This window comes from Zonotrichia albicollis, chromosome 8 (assembly GCF_047830755.1).
Source record: "Zonotrichia albicollis isolate bZonAlb1 chromosome 8, bZonAlb1.hap1, whole genome shotgun sequence".
NCBI classification, from domain to species: domain Eukaryota; kingdom Metazoa; phylum Chordata; class Aves; order Passeriformes; family Passerellidae; genus Zonotrichia; species Zonotrichia albicollis.
The window spans coordinates 14,339,964-14,358,990 of record NC_133826.1 but is presented as its reverse complement, the minus strand read 5'-3'; the positions used below and the strand labels follow the sequence as shown (position 1 = coordinate 14,358,990).

Genomic DNA, 19,027 nt, shown 5'->3' with positions numbered 1-19,027 from the left:
ATAATGAACTCCTCAAAAAAAGTTTGCTAGATCTTGTTTTGCTAGCCTTCATTTTTATCTGATGGTGCTACAGATACTGATTGAGACATTTAAGCTGTAAAACTTAGCGACTGCAGCATCATTAATATGTTTATGTCTTCATAGGAAATAATTATAAAAAAAATCTGACCTTGGGGTGCGATCTCCTCAGCCAGAGCCAAGACTGCAGCATGAAGAGAGACTTCAGAAAAGCACTTCTGCTCCTTGGCTCACAGGCAAAGCAATCAAAACATCCAAAGTTTATCATGGATTACAAGGATCACTTCAGGGTATTCCCCTGGACCCTAAATTATGATGGAGCTCAGACTGCAAAAATAATTAATATTCTTTTATGATGTGGTTAAATACTGGTATCTGTGGTGCTGCTTGTCATTGGAATTTTTCTTGGTAACTTTCAGACTGAATTACTACAAATGGTGATTACACACAATTATGCTCAAAAGCCCAACTACAATCAGTGTACAACACCACTGCATGCTCTGACAGAGCCACGGAATCAGCAGTTTAGTAACATTCTACCTGCTCTCCTAAGACTCATCTGCTGCATTCTACAGCTGCCTTCAACCTAGAAATTACTAAAATTCTTTATTGCCTTGGTGACTCTCTCTTTATCCATTTTCATGATTGTGATGGTTTGGTGAGATCTAGCATTTAACTTGGACCATGTGCAGTGGGGATAAAGAGATCCCCACTGGCCATTACAAAATAAATATTAACCTAAGCATAACTTCTGAGCCATGACTGCAGAGTAAGAAAGGTAAAGACTCTTTGCTTTCCAATAGTTGGCATATTTTTAATATGAGACTTATTTTTAATAAGAGATTAATAAGTTTTGAAAAGCCTGTCACTTACAGGGAAACAAACATTTTTTTCTTTGCTGTTGAATGTAAGTTCACAGAGAAAATGATTTCAAAACAAAATACTATTAATGTGATTCTGAGCTCATTACTTCCAGCATACATTTAATTTTCCCTTGCAGTATCTGAACATTTTCAGGACTGAAATGAAGAAGATGAAGTTTCCCAGCTTGCTTATTTTGAAGAAGAATTTACATAATTCACCTGACTTTATTTCAGGGTTTTTAAATTAACAAACATAAAGGTTGAAAAGTGGCCAGAAAGACGAACAGCTATTCCAGAACCCCATTAGGAGGCACTTCACTCAGGAACACATGGGAAACCTGCTCTGCAATAGAAGCCAAAAGTTTGCAAAGTACTTTCCCAGAGTCCATTTAGGTTTAAAAATAGAAATGTAGTATTATGATACAGCAGTCACATGTGGTACATTTGATCTATTTTGAGCTAAAATTAATAAGCACTTTGAGAACGTGAAGTAAATTGATATACTAATTGCCATAAAATAAGGTATAGTTTTCTCTCTGTAACAGACTGCCAACTTAGATGTATTACTGTCAAAAAATGAAGATACACATTATTTTAAGTTACTACAAGTGTTACTACAAGCCTAGGGTAATTATAAGAAGTCTCTTTACTGTATTGCTGTATGCTTAAGTCTTCTAAAGAGTTAATTGTTAAATTAATATTTGCAGTTATTTGCCAGTTTACAGATGAAAGGTGCTTAATAGTGCCAATTAATTAAAAAAGCTAATTATTTTCCCAAAACAATTTCCCTGTTATTTTCCCTATACTTTCCCTAACAGCAATACAGAAATGGTTAAAAGCAGTAGGACTGTTAAGCCTGATTGCATTGCCTCTGCCTTGTTTTTCTGGAACATCGCGAATGAGAAGTGAGGATTTAGACAATCATATGACTCCCAAGTTTAACAGCCCAGATTTTCAGTGCATCAAGCCTAAGCAGGAAGGTCAACAAATACTGCAGTTTGACCTCGGATAAGAGCTGGGTAGTATCTACAAACAATTTTCATACCGTGATACCAGAGCATAACACATTTCTGCCATTTCTACAACACACTGATGGGTGGGCTTCTAATGAGATTTTTAGGAGTGCTTCTGAGTTTAGAAAAAAGAACTCCCTAAGAGTTCCAGACAGCAAAGGCTTATCACAATACCTGTTCCTGTCTTATGATCCCAAATTGTCTGTCTTAATCTTGATATAATATATATATATATACAGATTGATTTCTTCCCAAAAATTTTAATAAATTCCTCTAACTTGAACATAAAAATATGCAAATTACAAACTATGCCACTGAAAAAGCTCCCATATTACCTCTTAGCTTTATTGTGCATTCTAAAAATACTAACCAGGAATTCCAGTGATACTGGATAAAGTCAACTAAACTACTGCCAACCTATTATCATACTAATTATGAATATTTATGAATAAAGACAATAACTGACTAGTAAAATTTATTGCTTTTCATAGGGAGACATTTACAAATAAACCATATAAACAAGTACTTGTCTACATAACTTAAACAGAAAACTGTGTCTTAAAGACATGCTTTATATTTCACATTTTGGCATCCAAAGGCATTTAAAAAGTCAGAATTAGTATTCTTTTTAAAAACAACCTGTGCATGACCCTTGTTTACACATTCTTTGTAACAACAGATACAGGCCTGTATTCGATTTTCCAGAAACTGGTACTTCCTGCAGAACAATGTATGGAACTATCCTGGCACTCAATCAGGATCAGGCAGTGAAGGAAATGCATCAGTTGAGCTCCTTTGGAAAGACCAACAGAACTCTGGAAGCAGGATGAAGGAGCCTTTAGCAGCATCAGGACAAGCTGCTGCCAAAGGCTAATAAATACCATCCTTGAAAAGTAGACACTATCCTTGTTCTGTGACAAGTTACTTGAACTATACGATTTTGGGCTGTAGGTACTGCTGGTTTTTTATCCCCAGGATGATGAAATGTTATTTGGGTGCCTATTTCACAAAGAAGAAATAAAAACTATGACAACAGGAAGAAAACAAACAGGGAGCAAAATGAGGCTTTATTTTATTCTCTACCCACTACATTGGTAAACTTTTAGTAACAAATGAAATAACTTTCATATAAACCTTCAACAGAAAACAGTGTGTGCATGCACTATTGTAAAACTCCAATTTGAACAAAACCATAATGGAGACATAAAGCTAATCTGTCTGAAACAGATCTACATGGAAGGACAGCTTGGGAAAAAGGTGTAATCAAAAGAGGGGCTCTGTGTGTATGTTAATTACAGCTGAAAGAAGTCCTATAGGACTCATAAGAAGTATACATAAAAATGAGGGAAAAAAGTTCAACTCCTTAATAAAAACCCTTTCCCTCTACCCCCATCATGAGACTGATTTTAATTTGCATGAACAAGGAATCCTTTAATTGTTATAAGAGCTATATAACCATAAAAATTCATTCTAAGATGACTCTTAATTATGGACAATAGAGGCCTGACAGAACTGGAATTGTTCCACCAGAGTTTTTTTAAAGCTTATAGATTTACACAAGAATTGCAAACTTTCTCAGCAGCAAGAAAGCATCAGTTTTGCAAAATAAAGCAGCACACTTCATGTCTGGTGGTGCGTGACCACAAACTGTGAGAAGCTGTTTCTATAGAGAAAACATATACTGATTTTTAACAGCCCAGGAAAGGAAAATTATGTGTCACCTGAAAAGTCACATCTCAGCCTGTTGATAGAAACACTAAACCATAAAATGAAGGCAAAGAACTAGGTGATACAGCAAAAGAACCTTTGGACAGTACATATCATTACAGCTCTGCCAGTCAAGACCAAAACAACCAAACCCATGCTCCTCACACAAGTGCACATTGTCACCTACTTCACCTGAGCAGGTAACCTGCTGCCATCACCCACTCAGCACTTGAACAGAAATAAGTGAATGCTGCTCTCTGCAGATTGTCTTGATTCAACCCTGGGTATTTATAAAGAATGTATAAAAATCTACCTATACATAGAAACAAAGGTGACAAGTCCAAGTTTTCTTTAGCCACACTCAGTCAAAAAATGCCATGCTGTGCTTTTCAAGGGCCATCTTCCACTATTTGCTCAAACTCTTTGTGTGGAATTCTTGCTGTGTCTTTGACTCCCCTCAGAAACAACACACACTCATCTTCCCCAAATGATATAGAGGTACACAGGTTCTCCTTCCTGAAATATTCCACTGGTGAGCTGCCTGGTTTTGTATTTTGAAAACATCAATTTGGCTGGTTTGAGTTTTGGTGGATTTCCAGTTTATTTACCAAGAACAGGAAAGTTGCATTTCCAGCCTTCATTTTCTCTAGAAATCTACCCAGCCTATAATGTGATAAGAATGGACAGCATAAGAAGTGTTTGAATAATTCTACTCTTACCAAGCAAAGTAAGATACTGAAAATGACCTGAATACTGATACTGAAAATACAGACACTGAAATAATGTAACCTTTACTTCTAAGCAAAGTAAAATTAAACTAATATCAAATAGTTAAAAAATTAAAATGTGTAGTTTTTAATACACCATAGTCATCACTGTTTATTATTTTAAACAACACTATTAATTATCCTGTAAGATGAGATTAAATATATTCTTGAAATACAAGGTGTTAAAAAACACCCCATGGCACCTTGTTTCAACAAGGTGTACACGTCCTCTCTCTTTTTTAAATATTACCTGAATAGGTGCAGGATTTGAGGGGTAAAGCTCATAAACAATGACAATCTCACTAGCCTCACAATTTCCTTTTATTTAAATGAATCAAATACATTTGCTTAAAAAAGCTCCCCACGACATATTAAAAGACCTCTTGAAACAGGCCTCTTATTCTCTTATTTTGGCTACTTTATCAAAATTGGTGACTAAGATGGGAACGGAACAAAAGTTGGCTATCATCTCCACTCTTCTGTGCCTTTACCAGTAAAAAGATGAATTGAGACCTGCTCTTCTGTAGTATGTCACATACAATGTCCACAGAATATTAATATGCTTTACAGAACTTTAAACTACTACCACATGAATGCTTTAAGATGCAACTGTCGCTATATTAACTACTGTTTATTCCCATTTTCCTAACCTCAGTTCCAATGTATCTCTCACCAACATCATCACTGTCAAAATACAATAAAATATTTACAAACAATGATCTTGCCTAGAGCATGACTGTATTTGTTGTATTAAAACTGTTATCCTTCACTTCCTCCAGCCTGAAGAATCAGTAAGTGGTAATGGTAGGAAAATTTTTTCTTGCCCTTGTTTGCAGCTTTTCTTCCTTCAGTTAAATGAATTCAATCTATAGAGCAAGTATGCATACTTCAGTACAAAGCATCTATAAATGATAGGCTACCGTTAGGACTACATTTTTGCCTTCTTAAATTGTAAAAATTTCAAGGGCCAGATTTATATCTGCTTGTAGGTCATCTTTCAAAACTGTTCTAATTTTGCCATCCCTTCTTAAACACTATCACCAGTGAAGAAGCACTTGAACAGAATGATTAGCTGGAAGTACTTTTTAAACAGCAATGATGTCTAAGCATAGTATTTTGGTACTTCAAATTGCAGTCCTCTAAGTTCAGTTCTAAATTCCCCAATCTGTGACAATTACTCTGTGTTTGGACCACAAAAGCTTCTCAGTAAGTACACCTATAAAAATGAAATACTGGTTTTGTTGTGGTTACATATTGTCCAATAAAATACTGCAAGGCTGATGCTGCTGCAGCAGGAAAGTAATTCTGATTCAGATAACCCTCCTGCAACTACACAAAGAAATAAGAACCTCCCAAACCATAACAGATGTCAGCAGCATCTGCAGTTTAATCGTTCATGAGAGAATACACTCTGCCATGTGATGAAACACCAGAAAAAATTTAATGCTATCTTTCATTGAGTACTTCTTGATGCAATTACAAATAGGGAGATCTAGTGTTTCATCATATCCTTGGAGTGCAATAAAGGTCCACTGGACTCTTTGCAGCAGGGAAAGAAGTGTCCCAAAGAGGAGTAACATCAACAGACATGTCAACAATTCTTTTTTTTTTTTTTAAACACACAATACTAATATACTTCTCTGTTTCGGAAGAGGAAAATACTCTTCATGCTATAATGCTATAACTGATACCTGTAGCATAAGCAAATACTTAATAGGGACTAATAAATCTATTTCTTAATTTTGTCACATCTTTCCTCTTCAGTATTTACTATTACTTTGCCTCAGAAAGTTGCCAATATTGTGGCTTACACACATATACTGAAGATATTCCATCTTTCACAACTGAAGCATACATTTTCTTCAAATGTATTTCCCTCGCTGTCTCCTTTTCACTATTAAATGCACATTCAACAAGAAATCAAAAGCGTTTTTCATGTAACTCTTGCCTTCTTGAGACTGTCCCGCTGTGTTCACACCATTTAAGAGGAATCAAAATTCTCTCATTCTAGCTTTATTTCTTAAAAATGTACCTATCTATTGTCTTCTTCCCAGCTTGTAGTTCACTTCCTACAAACCCCTCTCTAGTGCTGCACAAGTATCAAACAATCTCAAGCTCAACAAACATGCTCTGCTACTCAGCCTCTCCCTACCATGTGAGAGAATCACAGAACATCAGCTTGGAAGGGATCTCAGAGCTCATCTGGTCCAACCTTTCTTGACAAAAGCATGCCCTAGACAAGATGGCCCAGTACTTTATCCAGCTGAACCTTAAGTGTCCTGCTGTTGGTGAGTCCATCACTTCCCTGGAGAGATCATTCCAGTGGCTGACAGCTCTCCTGGTGAAAACTTTGTGTCCAAGTCTGAAGGGACTGTATTTGAAAATGCACTTTCATGCTTTCCATACTGAACATCTCTGCCAATGTGTCTTGAGCTGGTCCTCTTAACAACTAGACTGGCAGCAGAACAAGTAAAGTTTGTATGTATTAGTGGAAATGAATGAGTCAATTTAGTTGGTGGAGAAAATTATAGTGTTGTGAATAGAACTGTGTAAAACCAGCCAACTACTATTTTCTGTTTGGAATTATTTTCACACAAAGAAAGGCTGAACTACCACAAGTTATTTTTGAACAAAGGGACAGTAAGGCTATGAACTTTATTTTTACTTTAAATGAAAAATACATCCCGCAGAAAATCAGTATCTTCACCTCTAAGCAAGAATTCAGTTCAACTGCAGAAAAGACAAATGCAAGAGATGCCTTCATTTTTTTTTGCCAAAGATCATACTAAATTTCCAATGCTTACACCTCTGGCTTTACCATACTGTTTAGGTTAACTTTGGTATTGGATTCCTTCACATCTCATTGTGCTGCTGCACAATTCTGTACATCTCTTCTTCCTCCTGCTACTCCCTACTCACACCTTCTATCTAAAAGGAATGTGCAGGTTTTAGTCATCTTCCAGTTTTATTGTCCTAACAAATACTTTGAGTACATTCTGGAGCAATTGAAATATGAAGAGGAAGGCTTACGATCTTTTTGATACCTTAGACAAAATAAATTGTGCTGACAACCATGAGGGTAATCACATTTAACAGAACTAAAATGATACAAACACTATTTTAGTCTCAGTTGTAAGCAAAAAATGGGGCAACTCTTGCAGATAGTATTTGAGAATGGCATGGTGATGCACAGCACAACAAAGTCAGTGAGCAGCACCTCTGGATCAAGAGAAAGCTCCAAGGAGTCCCTCAAATTAAAAACCATCTCACATTAACATATCCAAAAGGTGATACCGACACCATGCAGCAGTAGCATTTTCTCCTCCCCTTCAGTGAAACCTGTGTTTTCTTCAATAGCAAAAGGCACTTTCAACACCATTTCCCCATTTTGGATCTCTCCTTTGTATCAGCCCAACGCAAGGTGGGGTGGTGTTTTAAGATAGGTCCATGAAATAAAGGGTTAAAACAGCAGCACCAGGTGGGAGCAAGGGTCTTAAGCATTGTGGTGAGACACAGAGCAGTCCTTGAACAGCTGTATGAGGACAGGAGGAGCAGTGAATTGTAGCTATGAGCAGAGCAGCAGGGGTGATAAGGGCAGGCATTTTTCAAGTCAGCTTTACTGCCAAGGAAAATTGGTCATGTAAGTACTGCATAAGCAGCAAGGTGAAGAATGTTCATATAATTATAGCCTCAAACCTCAAGCTGAAGACAGTAGAAACATGCTTTGTTTTTGTTTTTGGTTTTTTTTTTTTTTCAAAAATATCATACCAGCAAAAATCAGGTTCTACTCTGAAGACTCTTGCCCAGCAGACACTATAAAATTGCTTTTAAAATAGGTCCTGAAAAAAACCACTAAAGTAACAGTGACAAGCAATGGGGGCTATAACTGGTTTGAAAATTCAACCAGATCATCATACATCACTGTCTTATAGTTGAACAAGTTATTTGACCAAACTATGTTCTATTTTTCTGCTGTCAATTGCTTAGCAGATGTCTTTCTTTAATAAACTGTGTAGTTTGAAGCATCTACTTTGAGGCAGAAAGCACAAAACAAAACCCAAAAACCATCACCAAAAAAATCCAAACTCTTCTGAAGTGAATAACTAATACCATTTTAGCTCCTGAAAGTACCAAGCTTCTAGAGACACCTTCCATTAAAAAACAGCCATCCAAAAGAAAAAACCACCAAAAAAACCCACTAAAAACCAACCAACCAAACAAATCCCCAACAACAACAACAAAAAAACAACAAAGAACCATCAAAACCAAACTAAAAAACCAACAATCCCCAAAAACCCCACAAGAACTGGCTGAAACTATACAATGCACCAAGTACACCTGGCACCTATGGCAGAACAAAACCCCAGAATATCTCCTCAGGCATCTGGCATGAAGGTAGTCAGGGGTGTCCTCTGCCTCTGCAGCAAGAGCTGAACTCACCTACAAGACTGAGGCAGGAGTAACCCCAACAGAAGATTGTTGTCCTGTGAGACACATGCCTTTCCCATGCAGTATTTCAGCAGGCTTCATGGCATCCTGTTCATCTTCACACCTCATCTTGGAAAATTCCATTATGCCCTCATACATCACTTTCTCACCATTTGCCCTGCCTAGACAGCAGGGGATGGGATCTCCTACCATCAGGAGAGGCATCATGCCAGGTGGATCAGCTTGTACTTTGGGCTAAATCCAGAGCCCAGCCAGGAAAAATGCATTAAAGACATGAGCACATCCATAACGCTCTGCCTGGGGTCCTGAAAGCTAGATCCCTCTGGGATGAGGTGGAATACATGCATGCCATGGCCCAAGTGGGATTAAAGGCAACCTAGACCTCAGCTTCTCCAAAACTTCTCATTAAGATGCTCTTGGTTCATCTTTACATTTATACATTTCCTCTCTAACTCTCCACACAACGCAGGATCTCTTAATCAGAGACTCTACTGCTCTGACCAAGCTGCAACCAGGTGGAAGAAGCTTTCCAGGATGTCCTGACACCTGTGATACTTTGATCTCCTCAGGCAGAGCATCTCTGGCCAGCACCCATCAGGTCCTTTTTCTGGGATGGGAGTATGTGGACAAGACCCAAACCATATTCTGCTCAGAGCTCCCTTTGTCTCCCTGTTTTTACATTTCTCTACTCACATTCCTTCTTTTACCAGCTGTTGCCTGTTTTTTTCTCCATCCTCATTTTCTGTAGTTTCTCATTCTCAAGGAGAGCTCTAATGTTTTATTACGAATAAATTGATATCTGTTCCTAAGAAAAAAGCCAATGGAAGCAATGACTCAAAGCAGTTACTTTTAAAAAAGCAAGAAAAAAGCAAGCATAGGACATTCCTCACTCCCCATGCCACAGTTTTCCAGATCATGTCTTCAAGCTATTCTAGATAGGAGATGTCACTTACATAGCAATTACATAGTAATTCTTCACATGAACGTCATTCCATCCTTGCCAACCTTTTCCTGAGTGTTCACCTGGCATGCAAGGTGTGTGATGTTCATCACCAACACATGGTAGTAAGTATTGCTTAAAAACAAAAATTGTTAATTGCAATTGAAGAATCCCAAAGTCTGAACACATTTTCTAAAGTTCAACAATGCCCTACCTTGGAGTTCAATATAAAAAACCTAAGTTAATATGCAAATGAAATAACATCTGCATTTGAATATTAAACAAACAGTTGGATTATGAGGTAGGTAGTATGAAAAGAGCAATCTTTATGGAAGAAAGCAAGTCATAACAGACCAAATTTAGATAGAAACTGAACTTTATTAGGTATTAGTGCCATCTGTGTGAAAAGCAGACTAATTTTTTTAGTGTCAGTTTTGTATCTGATCATTCATCCTCAAGAAATTCAAGGGAAAAAGAAATTGCTAATTTGCAAAAGAACCAGGAAACACCCTAAGAACCACTACAAAGCACTACACACCCTCAATCTCCCAGGCAATTCCACATCCCATGAAGCTGCTGTGCACTTAAATTTCAAAACTTGCTTGTTTTGCAATTTGTTATTCAAGCTTGTTAATACAAGCCACTATACTAAGCAAAAAATCTAGCACCTAATTTCTCTCTGAAGTTCAGTTCACTACACAAATACCACTGCAATGTAGATTTTTCAGCCAATGGAGAGAATGCAGCTTGAACACACGATGCACTGTTCTGCTTTAGAATGCTTAATCCACAGTTCCCAAAGCAGAGGACCAGTGCTGGGAGCTGCAGGGCGCGCTCCTCACTGCACGAGTCTTCACAAGGAACAAACATACAACTGAGGTATTGAATTCTTCAAAGTTGCCCAATATAAAATAGTCCTCAACAAGTTAATGAAAACATATCTTCTTCCATCATAGCTGTTAGAGAGAAATACCATGATCTTTCAAATGGCCTTGGCATGATTTTAGCTATGTTCTTTCTCTCTCTCACCACCTACCCTATTTCTCAATGAGAAACCCTGATCAAAACCTCCATCCTCCACAATAATCTATGGAGCAGTTAATAAAATGCTTAAATATAGATAATTTGCATTAAAAACTTTATCTAATGATAGACTTTGGTGCAGTCAAATCACAATTTTGCCCTGTGCAGAGTAAGGCTAGATTATCAAGTGCTTAATAATCAGAATTTACATACACAATAAAACTGTTACTGCTGCTTGCTACAAGACAAAGAATTTCAAACTGCCTAATGTTATAGTAATCAAAACTAACCTTAATCACTATAACAATGCAACTACTGAAGTAGCAGAGTACATACACGCTTAATTATGTCATTTTGTGAGAGGGAAAAGCAAACTGTTTCTGGGCACAGGCAAAGTAACAGTCTTTTCTATCTTTCAAGTTTCCACCTTCTTGCCAAAAAAGCACTTTCCTTTGTTTTAATTTCTTGAGCCACATGGTAGCTGTGGATATCTGTGGGTTTACAGACAAGTGCTAGCAGCAAGTGCAGTATGTTAATGAGCACATACTTCCTGGAAGCAGTTTAACCTGAGTGAAACAAAAGAAATAAAAATTTCCTGATGTCCTCTGTTTAAATATTACAGTATTTTAGCAAAAGGATACAAGTTATCAAGAGGCAGAGGAACAACAAACTAACAATAACATTTACAACGCACTAGGCAGTTTATAAATTCACTCAGCTAGAAACATTTTAAAGGACACATAGGTAAGATATCTTGCTACTTTACGGTTAGTCTATAACAGAAATACTGTATCTCTCTAAAGAAAAAAGGTCAGTGCAAGTACAAGAGCACCTCTCCAAGCCCTTCCTAAGGGGAAGATTTGGCTCAAAATGCTTATCAGGTTTTCTCAGGTAAAGATCAGCTATGCCATAGAAAAGACTTTTGCTTTCTCAGAATATGGACATCCATTTAGGTCCTACATGCAGAGTATTTATACGCCTCCTTGATTTACTGAGAAGTATTTCTAAAACCACAATTATTGCTCAAAACTACAGACAGATGACATGTCAGTGTAGAGAAACCGGTTGTTTATTCAGAAGTCACAAAAACTGTGGCTTTAAAAACCCAGACACAACAAACACCAAGGTGTTTCCACACCTTTACAGCATAACATATTGCTAAGAAGTTAGCCTAACCCTTGCTACACGTCTAACAAGGAATACATACCAGAACTCATTCTACTAGAAGCCAGCAAACACCTTTTCCTTCTGGGCAGGAAAAACCAGAAGGTAATTTAATGGAAGAAAAAAAACTTTGTTATGTTTCTTCCTCTGAACAGCAAATTGGAAAAAAACAAAAAACAACCAAATAAAACAAACAAATATATACAAAATGAAAATCTTAAAGAAAAATAAAGAATCCTTCTAAAATATTATTGTCTTAAAGATCCATATGACAAGTGTAGAAATAAAAGCAAGCAATGTTTTGCTCTATTTTTCTCTACCTCCATATAGCTCTAGATGTCCAACTGATAGGTGTTAACATCTCTCATCAAAAAACTTGAAGTCTTGAATTTCTTATAAATATAAACAAATGCAGATGATAAAGTGGTAGTTTGGAGTAATATTTTTTTCAAGAAGTTGGCAGAGTGAGATTTTAAAGAGTTCAATGCTAAAAAATATAGACTCCTTTTTCTTGCCACCTGAGCATTTCATTGTCAATGGTGCTTTCAATGCTTCCTTTGAATCTGTCTTTTGCCATCTGACACCTCAGTGAATTGATTTGGAGTGCAAAAATAATTATGGACAACCCAAAGAGATAAAATCCGCATTGTTTTCTGCCTATGTAAAATACCTTAACAATGGATTGGAGAAACACTTGAGTCCTGACTTGTGAAGGGTCTAGGAATAAAACCTGATTTTTCAACAGTGCAAGTCACCAGATGGGCTCAGCTGTTTTGTGAAACCTTACTCTGAGCGGATGTGATTCTGCTGAGATGTGGAAGAAAGAGCAGGGGAGATGCCAAAGAGAGGCTCAAATGAGCCCTGAAGAGACTCCTGCTCACTGCTGCTGGTCCCAACACCACAGGCAGGGCAGGAGCTCCCTTTAGCTCTCTGCAGAGCAGATCCTCTAAACTGCTGCATCCCAATTCTCCTGCCACACAAACCAAGTCTCACCTTCACTCCCTGTCAGCATTTACTTCATTTCCCAAAAGAGTTTCAGAGAAGAAGGTATGTTTGCACAAACAAAATGGGGTTCTAGCTCATGACTAGCCCTCCTGAACACCAGGATAACAAAACGAAATAAAATGTGTCTAAATCCTTTTCAACCATTGAAGGGGAAGGTTAAAAAGAAAATAAATCGGAAACAAAGTGATTTTATCTTCTAGTTTTGCAACTCTAAGACAACAAACTCCTCACATCAATTACCTTCTCAGAGCTCCACTGCTACTTTGTTCTCTTTGCCATTTCCCAGGAAGCACTTCTACCTCACAGCGGAGAAACTGCTTGTGGTAGGAAAATACTCGCAGTACAGCCTGAAACCACAGCTCTCTTCTTGGCGGCAGCAGGTCAGGCAGCTCCCATTTAGTGCCTGCTATCCACTCTCTTCTCTGTGCCACATCCCACCTGCACTGGTACAACTCTGCTGTGGCTGCAGTGAACTGCATCAGGAAGCCAAATACAGGTAACGCAAGTCCTTTCTGCTTCCCCTTTTCTGTAGGGTTATTTTTAAGCTAGACCAAGCTCAAATTCAGTTCACCTTGTTGTCTCATAAACAGTTACTCCAGCACACTTGAGGGCACAGAGGCAGAAAAGCAAGTAGCAGGGGACAGAAAAGCAGAACTGCAAATGAAGGAAATGTTTATGAAATAGCATCTTGCACCTGAAACAAAGCTTGAGAGCAGCACTGCAGGGTAGACTTTTTACCAAGTTCTAGTCCTAAATTCTACAAGTTTATAAGGAAAATCCCCACTGATTCAAGGTTCCTAACACTGAAAACTTTGCAAGTTTAAATGCTAGAAGCACTGATTAAATAAAACAAAACGAACCAGTTTAGATCCAGTTCTAGATCAGATCTGATCTGGAACTCACCTGCTGTATAGCAGAAACAATATTCTTTATTAAACCAACTGCTGTAGTTTAGAAAAAAAAGCATCTGGACAAACAAGTCCTTTATGATGTCTAGAAAGGATGCAGACAAACCACAAAATCTGACAGCTGTCCAAAAGCCCTTCCAAAGGAGCTCTGTCCAAAGGAGGGATGTGTCAGCTCCAGGAGAACTTTCACTATCTGGAGAGGACTCCCTGCCAGCCTGGTGTGGAACAGAGCAGTGCCCTCCACTCACACCATAACCTGCACTGCTGCATCCTTACATTCTGCTCTCTGTACCAATGAGAGGCTTCATTTCTGCAGCACAGCACAGCCCTAATTAGGCTAAGGAACAAAGTGACTCAAAAGAATATGAGCACTCCCAGCATTATTCAAGATATTACTTTTGATTATGTCACTTCTACAAATGTGGATGGGTAGATGAACAAACACTAAACAAACCCAGCAAGGAGGGAATGCCAAGTAATTTAAAATACTCTGTCTCTAAAGTAGTCTGAGCCTGTAAGAAAGGCCTAACCACAACAGCTAAACACAAATCAATTTATCACTTGGAGGCCCCTCTGACCTGTTGTTATGCCACCACGTGGCTATCTTTAATGAGTGATAACCTCTCTCTTTGCTAATCCAAGCTGTGAATAAGCATTCTGTTTTTAATTAAAGCAGAATTTTCAGATGGCACCTCTCTTCACACGATGCATACTGGTAGTCTTACATTGGTGATTACAGCAGAGGGATTTTCAGGTATTTCTTCAGCAAGTAATTACAACTATTTGTTATTTTCTTATTGCCAATACCTACCTGATTAATAGATGATACAACCTGAACATAGTGGGAAAGAAGCATTACATACATTGTTCAAAGATGTTATTAACACTGATCATTCCAGCATCACTCCAATACACATTTTTAATTACTCTTTATACAATACATACTTTAGCTGATGTTCTGATCCAAGAACAAGGCTCCAAAAGATACTCATTTCAAAACTGGAGTGTTAAACATAATGAGCAAAAGAAGAAAGACAATCTCTGATCAAAAACACTCAAGCAAGAGCCTCTGGAAAAGCGACAGGGAATCAGCTACCTTGGAATAGCAATGGATACAGAGCTTTTCACCTTTACTTCACCAATTTTAATTTAACCAAGGTCAGCAGTGATAAATAAAGCCTTGCCTCATCTAGTCTTAACAAGAAATACAATTGTGGTCTCTTTTGGTCTTCAGCAAGAAAATACAACAGAATGACCCAGTAGTGAATATGCATGAAAAATATGAAAAAAAAAACCACCCTCAGTTTTTAAGAAATGTACCCAGAGGAGGTTAAAATCTACTGGAAAAAGAAAAAGTAGAAGGCTGCATCTTCCTGTCAAGTACACTTCAAAGGAGCACTACTTAAACTTTCTACAAATTATAAGAGTTCAAAAGCAAAGAATTGAGTATAATGGGAACTCTCATACTGAAGATACTGTAGGGAACACTTTGAGGAAAAATGGGAGTGAATGAACACAAAACTCTCATGCAGAATAGACATCACACATGCGGTACTTGGCTATTTAAAGACCACAGAAGTCAAAGTTAGTAAAATCATGCTGGATTAATAGAACCAGAGGTCTGGCTACCAGGTAAGAAGATACATGTACAGAATTATGCTTTAAAAATAATGTATATTTTCCCTTTAAAGTACATTTTAAGAGCAATTTGCTACTACATATTGCCACAGAAAAAGCAGCAAAGACCACCTGAATCCCAGCAAATAAAATGCAGACGCCAAGCCCATGTCATCAAGATCTATTGGAAGAAGAGAAAATTTAGAAATCTTTCAGTCCCTAAGAGTGTATTGTAATCACCTGGTCTCTCAGACAGTCTGGTGGTTACATAGAAACAGACCACATCACGCCTAAGTACTCTTGAATCTGTGTGTGTGAGGGGGAAGGGGAATGGGCAATGGGGGAAACAAAATAACCCAACAAAACTACAAGTGGGATTACTATTAATTTATAGCCAAACCTCTTGCTATCATGTATGATATTCTATTGCATATCTAACAGGGCAAATAATTCAGAGCTGTACATCATAATTACTTTAAAATATCTGTATTATTGTGTTCTCTGAAGTAAAACACACACAAAACTTTTTAAGTATATAGTTTTGCAGAACTGACATACATTCTAGTTTAGAAAGCAGTTCTAGTAAAGTTAAAACCTTCCTGTTTTGTTGAAAATTAACAATGATTTTGAAAGCAACAGATTCACTTGCTGAACTAAAAAGAAATGTGACCTTTTTTAAACCTCAGATGTGTTGTAGTTATGTTTCATGCTACTTCCACCAATTATTCCAAGATAATGAATAATAATAAAGCTAATATTTTACCACATTAATTGCAACAAGTTAAGGACTTGGCCTTTTCTAAAAAATGAAATTTACTACATATTGATATTTTTAACTTCTAGGTTGCAAAAGTTCTCAACTACTGTAAATGGAGCAGCTGAAAAAACCAACAAATAACGAAGAAAATAATGAAACAAATATTAGGATGAAGAATCAGAGTAAACTTTATGGCAACTCATAATTGTCTCTCTCCAGATTTCAAATGAAAGACACTTATATTACTGTTCTAAAAGGCCCTCAGAATTTGTAGGTTGCTGTGGAAAACCATGAAAACATCTAAAACAAAGCTAAAAATGGAGCCAGAACCCTGATGCTTCTCGTTACCAAAGGGCAACTTTTAGTTTTGGTCCTCCAAGTCAAAACCCAACGCATCTTAGGAGAATGTGGAACAGCAGCCATAGAAATAACCCCCTAAGAGAGTCCATTTCCTTTCCAGCTTCTGTGCATACAATGTATCTTGTCCTCTCTGCTACACAAGCCCCATTCACTCTTGTGGTGACCAAGCCTAAGAAACCACCACCACTCAGATTTCATTCACCTGCAACTTCAGCCCAGAAATACTCCAAAACATTTCTTCTCATCTGCTGCTTGTGTTCACATACTCATGGTTTTATTCCACTTCATTGCCTAAGTGAAGTAACAAGTACTAAAGACATTTGACTATAAATGGAAAGCTACAATAAATGAGAGGGATGCAAGGGCCATAGCAGGGTGAACAGCATTTACCGTGCTGGCCACAGACACTGCAAGAGGTCTCAAATTACACTTCATGAACTAGTAAGTGTAGTTATCAGGGGAAGCTGTGTTACCCTTCATTGTTCTTCCAGGGACCTTAGCATGCCCTTGATCCACTCAATTCCATAAGCTCTATACATGAATCAAGGCATAACATCACCTTTAGAATTCTAAGCTGGATATTCTTCCGTTGGCCCTTCAAACAACTTCATTTTCAGTGTCCCGTAGTCTGGAATACATGCTATTGATGACACTTAATGCAAAACTGTGCAAAACTAGAAAACTGGTTCAACAATGCAAATAAATAATTCAGAAATATTAAAGCTCCATCTCATTTTATATTTCTTTAGTTTTTGGTTGCCATGTATCATATGAATAGATGACAATCAACATTCACTGATAGTAAACCGAATGTTGTTTCTAATAATTAATTAGTTGTATAATAGTCATATCTTATCAATCTTCCATGGTAAGTGAATCCTGGTCTTTCCCAGCAGTATGTCAATGATGACCAATTTTTTCTCCTAGTTACAGGAGCTGTATCATTACAGAATTTTGCTGCTAAATATACTGAGTAATTAAACATCTGAGCTTGATGACTCTAGCAGCATTTCATTTTTAAACACTAACAAAGGGAGAGAGAAGTTCTGAAGGAAACTCCTGCAACCTAAAAAATTACGATATATATATTTTATAATATGAGAAATCATTAAAATGAAAGTAAACACTGTGTGTTGTAGTGTTATTTAATTGCACAAACTAATAGCAGTACAGTTACCATGAAGTACAAAATGAGGTGTTTTGTCATCTGAAGTACTTCAAACAATCCACCCTCTCCATACTTATCTTTATAGTTAGGCCAAAATACTTCCCATCAAAATTAATGCACTCAAGTAAAAAAATAAAACCACTAAACAATAACGGTCAAATACTCGTAACAGATTTGGATTGTGAAGTCTACAATAATAGTGAGCTAAGACAGAAGAACTGCAAGGTGAACCCAACAATCAGAACTGGGTAGGTCAGCCAGAGCCCCTGCTCACAGCCGGAAGCGCCCACTGCAGATCCCTGGGAAGCCAGAGGAATGCTGTGTGGGCAGGACCCGGCCTATGCAAATCGGGTTACCTGCTTCTACCCCAGACCTCAATAGTAAATACACAAAAAGTACACACACTAAGAAAACCCTAAAAAACAACAACAACAAAAATCCCAAAATAACAAAAAAACCCCCACCACAACTAAAAAAACCCAAACCAATAACCAAACCAATAACCCCCCCAACTTCGACGTTTAAAGTTATTTCCATTTCAATGTCCTAGGATTTTCCAGTAACAAAGGGTATTGTTGTCACAACACTGAGCTTGCACAACTGCCTGCTCGCTACATCTTGTCTTTACTCTTATCCATCACAAACATACCCAAAGTTTTTCAGTAGAAACGAAATAAGTCAACATGCAAAAAAAAATAAAGTATAGGATTTTCTTCCCAACAAATGAATCGGCTTTATATGGTTGAAAGTTGTGCTGAAATACTCAGAGGAAAAAAAAACCCAACAAAATAACAAAAACAAAGCAAACAAACGAACAGAAACACCAGCCGAAAGCTCCCTGCCATGACGAGTTCAGATCAATGCTTTTGTCTTCCATTTTACTCAGGGCTCAGGAGAGCAACGCGGTACCGAGGGCTCTCCCAGCGCGCTCCCGAGCGATGTAAACACGCCGCGGGGCTGGGGCTGCGCCGCGGGGCGCGGGCACGGTCGCGGGGTCACCGGGGCTGCACGATCCGGGCGAGCACGGGAGTTTCTGACCTACATTCCCCGCAGCGGGATAAAAACCCTCCCGCCGCAGACGGAGCGCGGCGGGCGGGAGGCCTCCCCCGCCGGCAGGGTGTGTTCGGGGGTGGGGAAAGCGAGCGGGCCGGGGCGAGGATGAAGGCTGGCGGAGGCGCCGACACCTGCCCGCCGACACCGCGGCCCCGCCGCCGGCTCCTCCTCCACCGGGGACGGACACCTGCTGCGGGACAGCCGCACGAGCGGCC

The 19,027-nt window shown here is 38.3% G+C and overlaps 1 protein-coding gene across 2 annotated transcripts in view; it reads right to left on the bottom strand.

Annotated features, from left to right (window-relative positions):
- The window catches only part of PRKACB (protein kinase cAMP-activated catalytic subunit beta), an 80,960-nt gene that overhangs the window by 46,264 nt on the left and 15,669 nt on the right, over positions 1-19,027 (bottom strand). The gene's annotated exons all lie outside the window — the stretch shown is intronic.